Raw genomic sequence first — 14,870 nt, forward strand, 5'->3', positions numbered from 1 at the left:
ATAGGAGAAAGTTAGGTGTTCGTGTACCCAAATAAAAATCCAAAGTAATCCAAAAATATTTCTCAAAGTTTTAAATCAACCACATAGGGACTTTTTTTTACATTCACAGGTTGCAATGTTATAAATACTGTATGTTGGGTAACACAACCGTTGAGTTAACATGTATCATTTACATGTAATTGAAAAACTTAACTCAGCATTAGGTTATAAGAAAATAACATTTTTTACAGTGTATTAGAATGATTATAGAAGGATCTTGTTTCACTTAAGAATGGTAGAGTGAATTATTCAATATATGTATATAATTGTGTATTTGTGTAAATTGTGACTATTCACAGATTTCCCCCTGAAGTTACAGTAGAGTTTTGATATCATGTTAATGTTGACACCTTTTTTTAATCCACAATGTTCATATCAAATACACTAAACTCAAAATCCTGTAACTCATCTGCATAAACACTTTCTAAACAACAGTAATGAGTTTCTGGCTATTTAAATACATAAAATGTGTGTCTGGTATGCAAACATTGTCTTAGTGAGTCCATACAGAACACCCCTTTATCTTATTTTTGCTGTTTGTCCCAGCTGTTTTAACGCAGGTGTGTGCTGACTCCACGTCCCATCACGTGCTCAGTGCTGGCAGCGCCCCGGCGAGCCGTCACGATATGCCCCGTAGGCAGATGGCATTAGGACTGCCAGCCTGCGCATCTTCAATTCCCCGCGCAGGGATTTGCTGGTCTATAGCAGGCAGCCTGGCCTGACACTTTCTAAAGATAAAGATGCTGAAACTGCTCAGAGCTTCATGTTTTTTGTTTCCCCGGGTGGCAGGGATAAACAGCCCTTCGTTGGCAAGCTTTGCCCACACCCTTCGACTTATGCAATGAGATGTTGTATTCGAGAAATAGTGAGCAATGTGCGATTCAAGAGCAAGATGTGCAGAAGCCACTGATCACTGGTGTATTCATGTCAGATATGTTTATGTCTTATTCTGAAGATAAATATCTCAACAGCACAGTAAAACTCTGAGGGCGAATTTAGTAAACAATTGTGCCACTTGTATGCGAGTTTAGGGATTATTTCTAACCATTTAATCATTTGGCAGATGCTTTTATTCAAAGTGACTTGCATATTAGGATAATAGAAGAAAATAAAATCAACAAAAGAGCAGCAATACGTAGTCACCAGGACAAGTCGATTTGTACTTGGCTTAACAAAGTGCATATTGCAAATAGTTTGATCATATTTTTGATCACACTCAATTTTAATGTACAATTTATGCTATTGACAAACCCTTAATTAAGACTTTTACCTCAATAAATTTTTGATTAGTTGCTTCTTAATAGTAAGGTAGTAGTTGGGTTTAGATATTATAATGTAATGTGTATTTATATAGTTCATTTATTGTGTATGGTCATACACCCAAAGCAGTTCACAATCATGAGGGGTCTCTCCACACCACCACCAGTGTGCAGCAGCCACGGGACAATGGCGCCAGTGCGCTCACCACACACCAGCTATTGGTGGAGTGGAGAGACCGTGATGCAGCCAACTCAGTGGATAGGAATGATGGGAGACCATGATTGGTAAGGGTAAGGACTGATTTGGCAAGGACACTGAAATTACACCCCTACTCTTTACAAGAAGTTCTTTGGGATTTTTAATAACCACTAAGAGTCAGGACCTCGGTTTAACATTTCATCCAAAAAGCTTACTGACAGTGTAGTGTCCCCTTCACTATACTGGGGGATTAGGACTCACACAGCCCACAGGTTGAGTGCCCCTTGCTGGCCTCAGTAACACCACTTGCAACAGAAACCTAGTTTTCCCATGTGGTCTCCCATACAAGTACTGCTCAGCCCTGCTTAGCTTCAGTGAGTAACCGGTGTTGGGCTGCAGGGTGATATGGCTGTATTGGCTAGAATTGAGAATGCAACATAGGATCATACATTATAAGTGCTAATCACCAGTTAATATCTTAATAATATACAGAAAATAAGCCAGTATTAAATGGTGTGAATTGTTACTTAAACTAAGGTGCTACCTTTTTTAGATAAATTAAGATGTCGTAAAGAAGTTGGTAGAAATATAATAGGAAACATTAAAGGGCCACTAGTGTGCCTTTAGACATTTTTGAAAACTGCTTCAGTAAATTTATGCTGGTCGATTCATCAGCATGAAGTGTAAGGTGAAGATTTTCAATGTGATTTTGTTTCTGTATTGAGATCCACCTTAAAGCACTTTTTACTTGCAGTATTGCCAACTATATTTAATACAATAGGCGCTAAGCTCTGCCCGAAAGGTCGCTAAGGGTCATATCAGACACCTGTTGCAATAAGGCGCAAGTTTTGTTTCTACGACGTGTTGCTATTTTCAGACGAACACAACTTTAATTTTTCCATCTTCCATCACGTTGTTGTGCAAATATTTTTGCACCACCTTTGTGGACTCATGTGTGTTCTGGTCTAGAAAAGAGGTGTTTTAAGGTGCATTGTTGGCAGGTTGCTATTTTGAGGAACTAAAATAAGCTGTTTCCATCCAAAAATGCGAATGAACTTTATGCGCAAAACTGGATTATCGCATTAAAGACGTGCGAATAACGCAGCGTTTGCATCCAACGAGTCAAAGCGAACAAATTCGTCACTTCCTGATTAATTGGTGGCAAATATCAACAAAAAACGTAATTTGCTGCGATAGGAGAAGCTGCATCAATCTGTAATTCATCTAATTAACGAAGATAGTGGCGTTTGAAGGTGTCAGACGCGGAGCACAGACACTCTTGGTTCTGGAGGTCATTATTAATATAATAATACTAATACTGAAACAGTAAGGCGTTTTATAATGACCAAAACAACATTTCTGATGTTTTACCGTGTGCTCAGCCTGATGGTTTATCCATTCACATGATTATCACATGATCTCTTTTTTAACAAAATCACATGCTGGAGTTTGTGCGGTAAAAGTGTTTCCATCATAGTTTATGCGCATCTTTTCTTATCGAATAAAAAGTTTATCCTACTCAGTTATGGGCATAAGTTTTTATGCGCATTTTTCTAAATATATGCGCATCATGACGTTTCCATCAACCGTTTTTTTTGTGCGCATATGCAAGAGGTGCATAAAAATAGGATGGAAACTTAGCAATAGACTGTGTAATAGACCAGCTAAAAGTAGGTCTAAAGTCCAGCGCAGAACACGTTAGTTGTACGCCTCACTTAAACATTGATTAAAACATGCAGTATGTATAGCAATACACAAATATCTTTACAAATTAAAAAGAATTAAAGGATTAAAATATGACAAAAATTATTACTTTCTACATGAATATAAAAACCAGTACTTCCATGCCTTCTTCACCTCTGGGGCTTTTTTCAGTTTGTTCACAACAATTTGCTTTTGTATAATGTTATCATCATTATTATTAGTAGTATTTGTTTACCTGTCGGGTTTTGGACCATATGGGGCATAAGAGTAGGACATTGCTTTGGATATAACGTTTTTGACCACAATTCCTTATATTGTTCATTTATTTGTTTGCTGGAAATTAGTACTGAATTTAGAAATAGTTTTGATTAATTATATAGAATGCAAGAAACAATAAAATAAGAACTAGTTGAGTTTACAGTAAATTATGCAAATCCAGTGATATTTTTTCCGACAGTCTTATTCATTATGCGAGTGAGTATTTTTACTGCTTGTTAAATGCAATTCTTGCTAGCGTATTCTGGTTTAACTGCAGAGGTTTGATTGTTCTGGAGGCTTGTAAAAGAGTGCATTGCAAAAATCCAACATGGACAAATGAAGAGCTTGAACAAGGAGTTGTGCAGCATGCTCAAATAACAATAGTAAATATATATATATATATATATATAAATTGATTAAATCATGCAAAGTTTAGAATTAAAATCTGAATAATTCAGTCAGAACCATGTATTTAACAGCCCCCATAGTATTTTATACTTACAATAGTATTTTTTTTAACTTTCACATTATATTAACATTTCAATAAATATTAATAAACAAGCAAGCAAACAAACAAACAAACAGATAAATAGCAAAAAGTTCAGCCTCTCTCCTATGATCCTCTATAGGTTTGACTAATGAACCATATTTTTTTGTGCGAGTGTGTCTGTCTGCTCTGGGAATGTGTTTACAGACTGTTGCAGTCTGACAGGCAGAGCCCAGCAGGACCTCTGATCAACTCAGTCTGTCTCTGCTCAAGTCATGCACACACACACACACACATACGCACACACGTACATATTCAGCTGGGGGCCATGGAGCCCATTTAAGAGATATGACAGACGGCCCCTAGAGGATGGGTGTCCAGGTGCCATCCTTCAGGTAAGAGTGGCAGTGCTGCTTTCGGCTGCTGCCAATGATTCTGTGTCTCCAGGGTAAGAAGAGTTTTTCAGAAAGGGCCAGACATGCAGTGTTTGGGTTATACAAGAAGAGTACTTCCTATCTAAATGCTAATTGTCCCTTTGCCTGGAGATGAAAGGAAGATAGGGAAACAGAATGAAAAGGGCTCCATTGATTGGACATATGGAGAACTTTGTTATGGAATATATATTTTTTCTGTTTTCTGCATTTTCCTGCATTCAATCTTTTTATATGTGCAACAGATCCATAGCACCGCAGGAAACGCTGGCTATTTGCAGTGTGCTGTGATGCTTTTTTGTATTTTGATATGTGCTGATACTGAGAAGGCAAAAGGCAGATCCTGACATTTTGAATTATACTTTTTCTCATTATTGATTTGAGCCATTCTTGCAAGAATCAAACATTTAAAGAAATGCTTTGCAGTAGCTTTTAAACTTTTTTAAAAAAGTATAATAACAGGATATGCAAGACCTAAAATATCATTATTATTCCAAATTTCAAGGTATTTTAATATTTTAATATACTAATATAGAGTGAGGAAACTGTATTACACACTGTAAGTCAAAAATATGCCATGCATTATTAATAATTTTACATATCAGGCCCATAACCAGAAGTGGTTCAGGTGGTTTGAAAGACCCACCCATCACTGACAAAGGTCCAGAATTTGTCCCATACATGAGCTCATTTGTTCTATTTTAACTGCTATTCCATCATAGCTTGTGAAAATAACCCATTTAAGAAGGCGTTAAAACCAAGCAGAATCCTCTGTCGTGACTTGGCCAATGCAAACAAATATTTTTTTATGAGTCCAACATCTGTGCAAAAAAACATACAATCTGACGAAAGTAAAGTCCAAAAATGACCAAAAATGAGGCGAACAACTGCAAAAAGGTCCACTTTTTGAGAAAAAAAGAACCACTCCTTTCACCAGGCTGGTTTCGGACCTGATTTATAACTTGTAACTCTATAGAAGAAAATTTATATAATTTGTTACACTGAAAAAAAAAATCAAAGGTGATTCCATGGATTTACTCTTTCCTTTTTTTTTTCTTTTGTAAGGTAAGGGGTTGTAAATAATTTATTTGGGCTGAATTTAAACAAACAAATTAAGTTAAACATTACTAAATTTTATTTGTTTAAATTTAAATGTTTGCAACAATTTTGAAGAATTTTTTTTTTCAGTGTGTTATTATTAGTAGAAGTAGTAGTAGTAATTTTACATTTAAATCTTTTTTTTTTAAATATTGATTCGATTGTTGTCCATTTCTGAGGTGAGAAATGAACCGAAGAAAGGACTAGAATGAATAAACAACATGTTTTTGCATTGTTGCATTGCATATTAGGAGTTAATACTCATTTTATTACACTCATTTAGGAGTTAATTCACTCATTTTACATTCATATTATTCATATTTATTTATTAATACAATTATTAATTATTATTAAATAATTTAATTACGTGATATTTAAAATGTTGCATGTTGCAATGTAAACTTTAAGCTCTGTGTTTAGACAAATAATGTGCATTTCAAAATGTATTAGCAATCTATCTCTATTCTCTTATGTTATAGACCCTTTTTCTGGGTTTCTCAGTAGCAGGAGTCGTCATAGTAGGGTAAAAACAGCACAGTGAATGGGAGAGTACAACAAATAATTTTTTGTTACAATCATAGTTGCTAAAAGAAAAACTCGGTAACACTTTATAATAACTACACACTATAAATCATTTATTAAGCATTAGCAAATAGTGAACTCATTATCTGTTAAGCATTAACTCTACATTAATAAGCGTTAGTAAGCAGTTTATAACTGCAGCTACAAATGCTCCATTCTTGACAAGCACCTATATAATGTGTTTATTGATTGTATTTTAATACTTAGTTAATGATTTATTTTTCATTACTAAATTAAGTATCACATTATTTACAAACCGTTTGTATTTAGGAGTAGTTGAGGGTTTATAGGATCATTCAGAATGAGTTAGTAAATGATTAATAAACTATTGAAATCAAAGTTTATATGTCTTATTATTCAGGCATATAGTAATGGTTACTATATATGTTAATAAATGCTTTATTAACTCAACATTATGCAGTTTTGTGACCTAATCTAAAGTGAGGACTATTCATGCTTTATAAATGCCTTATAAATGACAAATAAAGGCTGAGTTAAATTCTAAACAGGAAGAATGACATTATTCATTCCTATTCATTTAAAGATTAATGAAACTGCACTTCAAATAAAAAATTAATCTTTGCAAGCTTATCTAAAATAAAATCACTGTAGAGTTTAAACATTGCATCTTATTTTATTGTTGAATTATTATATTGTTGTTGTTTTATCCAGTTGGATGTCATATTTTGACACTTCTGTTATTTGGCAATGTTTAAACTTAACAGTAATTTTACTTTTTAGAAAGATCGCACAGATTATCGTTCATTTGAATCTGAGCCTTTATTCGTCATTTATAAGGGATTTATAAAGCATGAATAATGTCAAATTCACTCTCAGCCCCATAGACGCTTAGAAACACCTCACATATAAGTGGAAATTCATTTTTTGTTTATGCAAAGATGATATAATACATACACAAATGCAAATAAATGTTCATATGTTATTTTAAAAATCTAAATATCAAGGATTTAAGATTATGATGACCGTTATAAGCATCATAAAGGTCTTGTAAAAAGGGTCCATTTCTACCAAATCATAACTAAGGCTTTGATGGGTTTAGCATAGAGACTGGTTGACCTCTGCATGGGCACAGGGGTTGTTCCTCAGTGGGGCCTTGGGAAGAATACTCAAGTTACCCAGAGCTTTTAGACATCATTAGAAATCACAACTATTGATCCTTCTGAAGGCAACAGATGGAGCTGAGCTTGCCTGCTGAGGGTTTGGAGCCAGCCGATACAGTAAGCCTGCAATGACCAGACAGAAACACTATCAGAGTAATATTCAATTCAAGTTGTCAACATGCTTTGTAATGCTTTGTTTTTTTTTTTTTACAGAACCATTACAGAAAAGTATACTGTTTAAAGTGCAGTTGCAGGCATATTTTTCATGATTTATTTAGTCTGGCATGCACTAAAAGATGACATAATTTAAAGTTTTTCTCCCTGGTTTAAGATATATTTCGTCAGTTGTATGATTACAATAATAAGAACTTCAATTGCAGGGTTGTAGCCAGCCTGGTGAAAGGGGTGGTTTTTTTCGTCAACAAGTGGACCTTTTTGCAGTTCTACGCCTCATTTTCTATTTAATTATGAGATTTAAATACTATATTGACTATATTGACATTTTAAGCGCTCTTTTTAGCTGAATTAGCTTGTTGATTGGTCATCATAACCACACTATTTAATGTGTTTGTGATTTATTACATCATATATCATTAGAAAAAAAGCAGTCTGCCTATTGTCATTTATTAGGCAAATAACAGTACATTAGCCAGCACATTCAACTTTCCGAAGTCAGAATTTGGCCACTTTGAATATAAAAAAAATTATTAAAACGTAAAAATAATTATAGTAATAATATAGAACTTAACAGTTTTTCTAGCCTAAATAGGAAAAAATTTACGAGCTCATGTACGGGACAAATTCTGGACCTTTGTCAGTGAAGTGTGTTAAAGAGCCCATATTATACATGAAATAGGGTCATATCTTGGTTGTAAGGGTCTCCGACAACAGTTTAATATGCATGCAAGGTCAAAAAACACTTTCGTGGTTTTATAATCTGCATTTATTTTTACCTAATTATCCCAGCGACTCCTGTATGAATCGTCCAGTGATTCATTTGTTCCCAAACCCCTCCTTAGCGCGAAGCTAATCTGCGCTGATTGGACCAATGACAGTCTGTTGTGATTGGTCGACTGCCTTCAGTCAGAGAGTGAAATGCACAACAGCTAATCAGCAATATAAAAGTAATCAGTTCATACACGCTCGATAGTGTAGGCGTGGATTTTAGCTGCCAGTGGGTCAATGTAAATACAGACCATGGACTTGAAAATACAGACGACGATCTATTTTATTGAGCAAAAACTCCAAAAACAGTTGAGGAGATCTCCTAGCTTCTCACTTTGCTCTTTTCACAGACACACACACACACACACACACACACATATTGCACACACACACACGCACGCACTTAACCCTGCTCGACAACGCGCGCGCACACACACACACACACACACACAAAACACACACCTCCGGACGACAGCTCGCGCACACGCACACACAGACACACACACTACTCCTCGTCCACGGAGCTCCGCGTCGCGTTTTTAACGTGACTTTGCACGCGATAAGAGAATATAGCCAGTTAACCTGATACAGTACACGCGGTTACAAGTAACAAATCACAACTAAATACATTTGCAAGCTAGAGTCAACGAGGCAACTTTAATCGCACGTACTTACACTTGAGAAATGGAGGAAGAAACCCATCCTGACATCCATCAGTAAGTTACTCTTTACTGATCCTTCCTTTAACAAACGCTGATGAAGTATACTTTGTAGCATGTAGTTTCCAGTAGTTTCCAACTGCTTGGTTATAATGCTGAGGTTTCATCTTTGGGTAGAGACTCAATATATCCATCTGCAGTGTGACTGCAATCGACCGGCATGTTTGTGTGTGTGTGTTTGTGGGTGTGTGTGTGTGTCTGGGTTTCTGCGTCAGAGGGCGGGGCCTCAGGTTTGAAATCTCCCGGGTTTGCGCGTGCACATGAATAACTTGGTTTCGTTCGTACGTCATGGCGAAACACCTAATGAATCGGTATCAAGGTGACTCGTTTGAAGCACTATGAGTCGACTCTTTTATAGATGAATCAACAGTTTTAAACACTGTACACTAACAGATTTAAGCCTTAGCTGGATACTTCACTTCACATAGAGCTGTGTTACACACTACATGGAGGGGAATTTTCAAAAACCCATAATATGGGCTCTTTAAAGATACAGTAACTCCCAGTACAGTTTGCCATTAACCAATTACAGCAAGAATACAACATTTAGATTTACAGCATCATTTATCTAGCGTATATGCATTTACAGTATTGAGCATATTTACTGTAAAATGTACAGTAATTTTCCACAATGCAACTTTAAAATACATTAACATTCTGCATAACTGTCATACAGTGAAATACCGTTTATATTACAGTAAAATCCTGTGTAATTGTGTACAAAAATCTTTAACCGTGTCTTTACACTCTCAAACTTAGATTTTTGACACATTATTTGTCAGAAAACTGTAAATAAAAACATAATGCGTAAATTGCAATCTCAATTATGAGATTAATATGCAAAGTTGTACAGTATAGGGGGGAAATAAGAAATCAAGACAAAAAAAATAAAATAAAGGTCAGAATTTTTACAAATAAGCTCACAAATTTTGAGAAAACAGTCAAAGTTTCGTCAGAAAATACAATAATTTTAGACTTAACGTGTCACAATTCTGGTGGCTCAGTGGCTTTACAGCAAGAAGGTTGCTGGTTCAAGTCCTGATTGGGCCAGGAGGCATTTCTGAATGGAGTTTGCATGTTTTCCTCATGTCTGTTTGGGTTTCCTCCGAGTGCTCTGGTTTCCCCCAAAGACATGTGGTACAGGTGAATTGAATAAACTAAATTGTCCGTAGTGTATGATTGTATGTGTGTGTGTGTGTGTGTGTTTGTGAATGAGTGTATGGGTGTTTCCCAGTACTGGATTGCAGCTGGAAAGGCATCACAAAAAGGTATTAACTTTAATAATTAGTTTATAACATATACAGTTGAGAGGATTATGAACTTAATCCTGCATTTAAAGGGAAGTAAAACATTTGGGTTCAGAAAATGTATTTGTATGACTATAAATGTATAGTTTAAATCTTCATTGAGCTTCATGGGATTGCAATTGATTCTTTAATTTATACTAGAATATAATTTCATCCTTCTAAAACTTCAAGCCTATTTATAAGTTCAATATATATGTGCATTTTGAAAACAAGATACAGTCATAGCATCCTTAAGTTTTCATTTTGGCAAAGAGCCATAAAGCTCTCTGCCTTTTCTGTTCTTTCAGCAACACGTAAACATACACTGAGTGACAGGTTTTCTTGTGACATCAATAGCTATTCATTACATGGCCTGAACAAAGAGAATCAGAATACGTATCACATCAGGCAGGCGAACACACACACACGGGCTCAGTGCCTGAATCACATGCAGGCCGCCACAGTCTGTGACAGCACTGATGAGATTTGCAAAGGCTCCAGCAGTCAAAATGAAAATTAATACGACAGCAGGGACCGAAGCGCACAGTCAATCAGGGGCTACAGGCGCTCTGTCCCGGCCTGGAGAGGTCCGGCAGTGTTGGTCTCAGGGGACGTCTCAGGGGACGAGGGCACTGAAAAATGATCGCATCCTCTTATCCGTGTACAGGAGAGCCGGGGGAGAATGAGGAGTCTGGAACTTCCTGGAATCTTGTGGAATAAATTCATTTAAAACCATCATGCTCCAGCATCATTTGCCACAGCCTGACAGCTATTTAAGCTCTGCTTTCATGACTTCATGCTGAGACAACACGATCAATTAACAAATCTCTTTGTCTTCATCTGTGCCAAACATCTCTCGTTGGATTCCGTGATTTCTCTGTACTTCGCATATAGGCATCTGAAGTTCAATTTCAAGATGGGTTTATTACTGGATTAGACCCTTGAGCAAATTTTGCCTCAAACTACTTTTTTAATCATGTCATGTCTGTGTATTTGTGCTCCAGCATCCAATTTTTTCAAAACCAATTATGAGAAAGAATGAAATTGGATGTCATATCTATAGTCTGTCTATCTTTGCGCTTTTATAAAGAAAACATTCTTTGGCGTTTAATCAAATAAGTGATTGTCTAAGTTTGTTTTTTCAGACTTGAGTTTGGGTTAGATTTAATAAGCTTCTGTAGTCTTTGCTGTCTTTGAGTCATGGACATTAATTTGGTGTTTTCAGCTTTTTACCAATTCAATCTTTCTCTGCAAATCTCCTGTGACTACAGGTATCACCAATAAAAAGGTTAAAAACACTCAAGGGAGACTTTTATTGCGTGGATGTTGTTTTTTATTGCTTGTGAGCCTTAATTGAGTTACATTTCAAGAAAATATCAACTTTAACTCAGATCTTGTCATTTAATTCTAGTGTAACACAAAGAAACATAGTTAACAGCAATGTTGACTCTGTAAAAGTCAAGAGCTATATTTTTAAAAGATAATTTAGCCCTTATTTTGAGATGCCTTACTTTTAATTTCAAATTCACTCTTAAAACTCAAAATAAAGGCAATCTCAGATCTTTTTGGAGGGCTACCCAAGCATCTTTCAATTCTTTAACATTAATAGAACCATTACTGTAATGTGAACAGGTTGGTGACAACAGGGAGTGAGGATACAAACGCCGGGTTTATTATATAGAGATGGTTAGGCAAGCAATGGTCAACACGGGCAGACAGATTTATACAGGAAATCCAGATTCATGGTCGATAGGCAGATGGTCAGAAGGCAGACAGCAAGCAACGTAAACAAACAATACAAAGTAAGGTTCAAACACGGAAGGCAGGAAAGGAAAATGCGTTGTATTGTTCACAAGCATTACAACAAGACTTAACCCCTTACTATGTGTTTGTGTGCTGGCTTTATTTTCCATAATCAGTTCATGTGCAGCTTCAGCTGTGAGTGTTTGCAATCAGACAGGATCTAGGGCAGATGTGTGAGGGGTGTATGACTGGATCTTGTAGTTCTTTTGATGGCAGATTTGTAGTTCTCCAGTAATCTGCATGGGCTAGATGCAAGAAAAGTTTCTTTAAAGTGAAAAGGATTCTTAAAAAAGTATCTATTATGCGTTATCAATGGTTATATTTTGGTTTGGGGAACAACTGATGATATCCATGCCAATAAACAGGTCAATAAACATTTTCATTGTCTTATAATATGCATTAATTGTCCCAATGATTCCTATATGATTTGTTCAGCGATTCATTTTTTCCAGTCCCCTCTGAATGACGCTAATCTAATTGGTCCGATGACCCAGTCTGTTGTGATTGTTCGACTGCAATACAGACAGAAAGAAATGCCCACCATGACTTATCAAGATTGCTGAAGCAGCCCAGTGTAACACCAGCATATTGCTCTATTCTTAACTATGACCTCAAGTAATACCAATGAAATTCAGTTGAACTATTTTGAAAAATAACTGCAGCATGCCCTTGTAAGAACATGGTGGCTATAGCATCGACAAAAGCCAAGGAATTGTGAGCTCAAAAACAAATTAAAATCAGTAAAGAAAGCTGTATGCTACGTGTTTTCCATGCTAATGTTTATCCCCATAAAGTTAATCAGAGAGATACAGTACTACTCATGCTGAGCGATTACAAGTTTCAACACACAATCAAATACATATTTTGCTACAGAAAATATTTTAATCACACTTAAAGGTTGTCATCTGGAGGAAGAAGATGAACTGTGGGGTCCATATGTATACTAACAAAGTCCTTGTCAAGGTCTGACAAAGTCCCATACAATAACAGTCTTTGGTGCTGATACTTCTTTTAATACCAAACAGCCTGTGATTTCCACGTTGCAGGGTATTATTGTATTAATCAACAGAAAAATGACAGGAGCAAACACAGCACAAGGTTGGCTTGGCTATACTGGGGTATCGTTGTGAAAATGAACTTTAACCATTTAATCCCCACAACCCTGCATCTCTGGCCACATCACAGTGATCAGTGATCACTCATTTTCAGTCATGATCAATCTTATCACCGGCACTCCGCTTAAGATTTAAGGGAAGGGTGGGTTCAAGTTTTCCCACTTCCGACACCTCATATGCTTTGATAAGACAAATCATATAAACGGCTCATATAGTCAAACTTTTGGGGGGGAATCAATAGTTTTAAACAAGGTGCATTTTTTTTAGATTTAAACATTAGCAGGATGTTTTTATTCACTTTAAACACTGCATTTAAACACTGAAGGTCATTTGCAAAAACCCACAATAGAGGAACTTTAAGAATCCTAACATTTTGTTCATGCTAGAGCAAAATGGTTGTTCTTTTGTGGCATTGTTGTAAAATTCTATATAGAATCTTTATTGTTTGAATGTTAATGGATCTTCGTTAAATCACAGATATACTAATAAAGAATGTTTCTTTTTAATAGTGTTGTACCTTAGAAAACTGGAACGCAGTTTGGTATACATATACACAGATGGATCATTAGTGGCAGCATCTATGGGTCACTGTGCTTAAGCTGTCCACCGTACGTGAACAGAACTTGCTGATTTAGCTAACCTACCACAATACATTTAGACGAAGACATTCGCTCAGACAACATTTAAAAGTTATCACAGATTGAAACATCTGTTACCTGTAGAAAGTTGTTACTTCTTCAGAAGATAAAATCTTGGTATTTTTACAACAACATAATGTTGTGACATGTTGGAAATCGAATTTTAGAATTTACAAGATGGCTGCAAATCATTGTATTTGTAGGGGTTTGGCATGTTGGCACACATATTTGTTTGAGAGGTCTTCTGATATCGTCACCTTAGAATTATAAGGTTCTATGTGAGATTTTTGTCAAAATTGAGTTACTTATTGAGTTTTAACTTATTTTTTTTTTACAGTATATGATGTTTTTATAAGTTGTTTACATTTTAAGTCTTTTTATTAAAAAAATTAAACAAAAAAGGTTTTTATCTACAAAGTCAAACTCTAGCTTGACACGCACAAAATGTTTAGCAGTCTTGGATGCTTAATTTGAATGAGAAAAAATATCCATCCTAAAACATTATTTAAATGTTATAAAAAGCAAATAATAATAATAATAATAATAATAATAATAATAATAATAATAATAATAATAATAAATTCTCAAACATCATATTGTTACAACAGCATTTTTAAAAATTAAATAAATAAGCATACTAATTGTATTTCTTGAAAGGTAATGCTTCAATTAATGATATCAGATAGAACCTTATAATATCAAGCCGAAAATTACCTTTTAGGATTAGAAGGTTATATCTGCATTTGCCCTGTTGTTTTTATTCCAATTTGCAAATTTAAGAGTATTTGATTAAATATAGTTGTATAGATAAATATACAACGTAGACATGTAATCATAAACTTATTTACTATGTCACTAGATTTTAATTACATTGCTTTTGCATTTACATATAAGATAATATTTATAAACTTAAATGTTTCTTTGTATATTTCAGGTACAGTATTTGTGTATTTATACATAAATATATGCAGTACATATGTAATTACAAACGTCTTTGGATGCAATTACTATGTAATAACACTGTAGTTACATTGTTGTAACATTGTAATTACAGTGTAATAACATTGTAATTAGATTGTTACAACATTGTTATTACATTGTTGTAACATTGTAACATAATTACAAACGTTTATCTTGAATGTAGTTACTGTTTCATTACTTTGTAATTACTATGTCATCATTACAT

Source organism: Danio rerio, chromosome 11 (assembly GCF_052040795.2).
Source record: "Danio rerio strain M-AB ecotype USA chromosome 11, GRCz13ab, whole genome shotgun sequence".
NCBI lineage: Eukaryota > Metazoa > Chordata > Actinopteri > Cypriniformes > Danionidae > Danio > Danio rerio.